This window comes from Oncorhynchus mykiss, chromosome 17, assembly GCF_013265735.2.
Source record: "Oncorhynchus mykiss isolate Arlee chromosome 17, USDA_OmykA_1.1, whole genome shotgun sequence".
NCBI lineage: Eukaryota > Metazoa > Chordata > Actinopteri > Salmoniformes > Salmonidae > Oncorhynchus > Oncorhynchus mykiss.
The window spans coordinates 50,127,728-50,133,734 of NC_048581.1; positions in this window are offsets into that span (position 1 = coordinate 50,127,728).

Sequence of the window (6,007 nt, forward strand, 5' to 3'; positions counted from 1 at the left end):
CTCTCGAATCGTCTCATCACAGGCCATTCGCGGCTACATAACAGAGAAATAATAATCCGTGGACCTGGTGAGGTTGAAGTACATGACACGCAAGACCCTGAAAAAAGGAATCGAGGGCGGGGTGTTGGTGAGGACATCAACTCGATAGCAAACGACTAAATCTTCTTAAAGTAAATGCCCAATGTTTCCAGATTTCTATGAAATATGACCTATAATTTACAATATGAGTGAAATGGTTTTCCTTCCCAAAAATTGTAATTGAGTATGTTAATGTTGTAAATACCCATCCCGGATCTGGGAGCGTAATCATCAACTGACACTAATTAGCATAACGCAACGGACATAAATATTACTAGAAAATATTCATATTCATGAAATCACAAGTGAAATATATTGAAACCCAGCTTAGCCTTTTGTTAATCACCCTGTCATCTCAGATTTTGAAAATATGCTTTACAGCCAAAGCAAGACAAGCATTTGTGTAAGTTTATCGATAGCCTAACAACATTATGCCTAGCTAGCAGCAAGCAACCTGGTCACGAAAATCAGGAAAGCAATCAAATTCAATCGTTTACCTTTGATGAGCTTCGGATGTTTTCACTCACAAGACTCCCAGTTAGATATCAAATGTTCCTTTTTTCCAAAAATATTATTTTTGTAGCCGAAATAACTAGTTGATGATAGTTTTTCACTTTGGCTGAGAATTCGACCGGAAATCGCGGTCACGACAAAGCCGAAAAATATTCCAAATTAGCTCCATAATATCGAAGGTGTTTTTCAAATATCTATTCGATAATATAGCAACCGGGACAGATGGCTTCTTAGTAGGAAAGAGAGAAACAATGGCCGCATTTGTCCCTCACGCACAAAACACTCTGAGAGACTCCAGCTGACCACTGACGCAATGGTTCAGGCTAATTTTTCAAAATAAAAGCCTGAACCTATGTATTGTGACACTAGACACATTTGGGAAGCCATAGAAAAAGGAATCTGGTTGATATCTCATTCACTGCTCAATAAGGACGCATAGGAACGCAGAGGTTTCTAAATAAGAGTCACTTCCTGATTGGATTTTTCTCAGGCTTTCGCCTGCAATATCAGTTCTGTTATACTCACAGCTGTCAATTATATGAATATTCTAGCATCTTGTCCTGACAAAATAGCCCATTTACTTTGGGTACGTTATTTTTACAAAAATGAAAATAGTGACCCCTAGATTCAAGAGGTTAAAACAGCTTTCCTGTTTGAATAGTGTTTTTTATTCATATATTACTACATTGGGCAATTAAATACAATTTCCAGTGGCACACTGACTCACGTAATGATGAGGCCACCATATGCTACTACTCACGGTGATGGCCAATGCGCTCCTCTTGGCAATAGCCCATCTCAGGATGAGCTACTTTGAAAAAAATAGTGCTGCTAGTCACAAAAAAATCGGAGTTGAGAATGATATTGGTTCTACAGACTGTCTTCTATTTTCAGCAGTAGACATTTGCTTTCCAAACTATGTTTTTCTCACAATTTGTATTTTGAAATGTGCAAACAGACAGCTGCAACCAACAACATATCATCCATGGATGGCAGTTCCAGTTCAGATCAGAACTGGCAGCCATTGCTAGTGTACCCATGAGTTTCCACTCAAAATGCCAGGGTAAGAGGTTCCAAAAAAATCAATGTATTATGTCTATGGCCACAACACAACAAGCTGTACATTTGGCATGCATGCTGCCCAAGTTGCAGCCTTCCTGAGTGTAGGCAACCAGAAACTGCCAAAATCAAGGAAACAATTGAGTAAATGAGGGACAACGTTTGTGGTGTGTATGGGGTGTGTTTTCCTGCCACTGTTTAGGTAAATTTGTAGAATTTATGACAAGGCGTATTGAAGCTGTTCTTGCAGCTGGTGGAGGACAAACACCCTTTTTAACACACTTTGTTGGGGTTTTCTTTATTTTGGCAGTTACCTGCATGTGCAGGTTATTACATTTAATCCAGTTATTTTTGAGAAACTATTGATCCTCTGTAGCTAAATATCTTCTCTGGTTTATTTTGAACATTGAGAACAGGTTATCTTGGTTGGTTATAGAATAAGTCATTTGTTTTTTTGCCTCTTGGGCCCAGCCCCTGATTCACACATTTTGGGCTGTTTTAATTCCAGAGGTCCATGGGCACTGGTTAAGATTGGTGGCATAATGAATTCTACCAAGTATCAGGCAATTTTGGCTGATAATCTGGTTGCCTCTGCCAGAAGGCTGGGACTTGGCCGTAGGTGGACTTTCCAACAAGACAATGACCCGAAAAATACCTCAAGATCCACACAGAAATGGTAATGTGACAACAAAATCAATGTTCTGCCATGGCCATCTCAGTTGCCGGACCTCAATCCAATGGAAAACCTGTGAGCTGAGTGGAAGAGGGCAGTTGATAAGCGCAAACCCAAGAATGTGAAGGATCTTGAAAGGATCTGCATAGAGGAATGGTCCAAAATCCCTCCAAATGTGTTCCTTAATCTTGTCAAACATTACAGGAAAAGACTCCATGCTGTTATCCTTGCCAGAGGTGGTTGCACAAAGTACTAAATGAGGAGTGCCAATAATTATGAAACCTTGATTTTGGTTCAATTGATTTTGTATTAAATAATTGAATGATTTTGGCTGGTTCCATTGAAACATTAATAAAGTACAGTATTTCTCACATGTTGGTATTTTGAGTCTCTCTATAATTATATTGTTTATATTTTTTTTAAGTATTGTTTGTGCATTGTCAGTCAGGGGTGACAGTAATTTTGGACTCCAATGTATACACACACTTTTGTCATGGGTACTGTTCCCTATTTGGGCTTTATCAGGTTTTCTGTTTTCTGCCCCTCGCAAAAGATATAATTTGTAGACAATTTGTGGGACTCACCCACAAACAGGACCAAGCCTGACCTGCTGAGGAGTGACGGACTCCATCCTAGCTTGAGGGGTGCTCTCATCTTCTCTACCAACATAGACAGGGCTCTAACTCCTCTAGCTCCACAATGAGATAGGGTGCAGGCCAGGCAGCAGGCTGTTAGCCAGCCTGCCACCTTAGTGGAGTCTGCCACTAGCACAGTCAGTGTAGTCAGCTCAGCTATCCCCATTGAGACCGTGTCTGTGCCTCGACCTAGGTTGGGCAAAACTAAACATGGCGGTGTTCGCCTTAGCAATTTCACTAGGATAAAGACCTCCTCCATTCCTGTCATTATTGAAAGAGATCATGATACCTCACATCTCAAAATAGGGCTACTTAATGTTAAATCCCTTACTTCAAAGGCAATTTACTGTGTTAAATGAGGCCTCACCTCCTGGCTACACTAGTGACCTTTGCATCCCGCAAAGGCGGAGGTGTTGCTAACATTTACGATAGCAAATTTCAATTTACAAAAAAATATATATATGTTTTCATCTTTTAAGCTTCTAGTCATGAAATCTATGCAGCCTACTCAATCACTTTTTATAGCTACTGTTTACAGGCCTCCTGGGCCATATACAGCGTTCCTCATTGAGTTCCCTGAATTCCTATCGGACCTTGCAGTCATAGCAGATAATATTCTAATCTTTGGTGACTTTAATATTCACATGGAAAAGTCCACAGACCCACTCCAAAAGGCTTTCGGAGCCATCATCGACTCAGTGGGTTTTGTCCAACATGTCTCTGGACCTACTCACTCTCACAGTCATACTCTGGACCTAGTTTTGTCCCATGGAATAAATGTTGTGGATCTTATCCTGGACTATCGGACCACCATTTTATTACGTTTGCAATTGCAACAAATAATCTGCTCAGACCCCAACCAAGGAACATCAAAAGTCGTGCTATAAATTCATAAACAACACAAAGATTCCTTGATGTCCTTCCAGACTCCCTCTGTCTACCCAAGGACGTTAGAGGACAAAAATCAGTTAACCACCTAACGGAGGAACTCAATTTAACCTTGCGCAATACCCTAGATGCAGTTGCACCCCTAAAAACTAAAACCATTTCTCATAAGAAACTAGCTCCCTGGTATACAGAAAATACCCGAGCTTTGAAGAAAGCTTCCAGAAAATTGGAACGGAAATGGCGCCACACCAAACTGGAAGTCTTCCGACTAGCTTGGAAAGACAGTACCGTGCAGTATCGAAGAGCCCTTACTGCTGCTCGATCATCCTATTTTTCCAACTTAATTGAGGAAAGTAAGAACGATCCGAAATTCCTTTTTGATACTGGCGCAAAGCTGGAATGGTCTGCCTACCCATGTGAGAGACGCAAACTCGGTCTCAACCTTTAAGTCTTTACTGAAGACTCATCTCTTCAGTGGGTCATATGATTGAGTGTAGTCTGGCCCAGGAGTGTGAAGGTGAACGGAAAGGCACTGGAGCAACGAACTGCCCTTGCTGTCTCTGCCTGGCCGGTTCCCCTCTTTCCACTGGGATTCTCTGCCTCTAACCCTATTACGGGGGCTGAGTCACTGGCTTACTGGAGCTCTTTCATGCCGTCCCTAGGAGGGGTGCGTCACTTGAGTGGGTTGAGTCACTGATGTGATCTTCCTGTCTAGGTTGGCACCCCCCCTTGGGTTGTGCCGTGGCGGAGATCTTTGTGGGCTATACTCGGCCTTGTCTCAGGATGGTAAGTTGGTGGTTGAAGATATCCCTCTAGTGGTGTGGGGGCTGTGCTTTGGCAAAGTGGGTGGGGTTATATCCTTCCTGTGTGGCCCTGTCCGGGGGTATCATCGGATGGGGCCACAGTGTCTCCTGACCCCTCCTGTCTCAGCCTCCAGTATTTATGCTGCAGTAGTTTGTGGCTAGGGTCAGTTTGTTATATCTGGAGTACTTCTCCTGTCCTATCCGGTGTCCTGTGTGAATTTAAGTATGCTCTCTCTAATTCTCTCTTTCTCTCTCTCGGAGGACCTGAGCCCTAGGACCATGCCTCGATACTACCTGGCATGATGACTCCTTGCTGTCCCCAGTCCACCTGGCCGTGCTGCTGCTCCAGTTTCAACTGTTCTGCCTGTGATTATTATTATTTGACCATGCTGGTCATTTATGAACATTTGAACATCTTGGCCATGCTCTGTTATAATCTCCACCTGACACAGCCAGAAGAGGACTGGCCACCCCTCATAGCCTGATTCCTCTAGGTTTCTTCCTTGGTTTTGGCCTTTCTAGGGAGTTTTTCCTAGCCACCGTGCTTCTACACCTGCATTGCTTGCTGTTTGGGGTTTTAGGCTGAGTTTCTGTACAGCACTTTGAGATATCAGCTGATGTACGAAGGGCTATAGAAATACATTTGATTTGGTCATTGTTAAATTGAATCTCTCATTTTAAATGGTGATTGTATTGTAAACCTGTAATTTTCATCTTTCAGGATGAAAACTCAGGAAGGCCGCAAAAGCATCTGCTTCCAAGGTGGCCACTGCTAAGAAGCCCAAATCAAAGAGGACAAAGGGGCAGAGGGGACAGCTGAGGATCAACCCAAAGCACAGAAGACTACCAAGGGGTAAGGGGCAGCCAAGAAGGGTGCAAAGGCCAACGCTTTCCAGAAGCCTGCAGAGGGTGATGAAGGGGACACTGCTGCTCCTGAAGTTAAAACCACAGGGAAACGAGGCAAGAGGGCAGCAGCAGAGTGACTGCACTCCTTTTATCCACTTTGTATGTTTTTAAATAAAGCAGTTTTTTTGTAGTTCTTGTTTGTGGCATTTAAGTGTAGACCTAGCTGCTGTAAAATGTAATCTCCACTTTTCCTGTAGATAAGTGTTGGTGGTAGCTAGGGTTTGTAAAGATGTTTAATGATTCACTGATGCAAGTTTATAAATATATATATATTTTTAAATATATAAATAAAAAGCTGTTAAGTTTTGTTTCTTACACCTGCTTAAATCAGTACCCTCTTCTGCCAGATTAATTGTATCACTAGTACAGTGACGTCCCGGTTCCTGGAAAATATTGATGGCTAAGGTGTTTTCTATACAGTCAGGACTTTGTTAGTCCATCATAGGTTGATG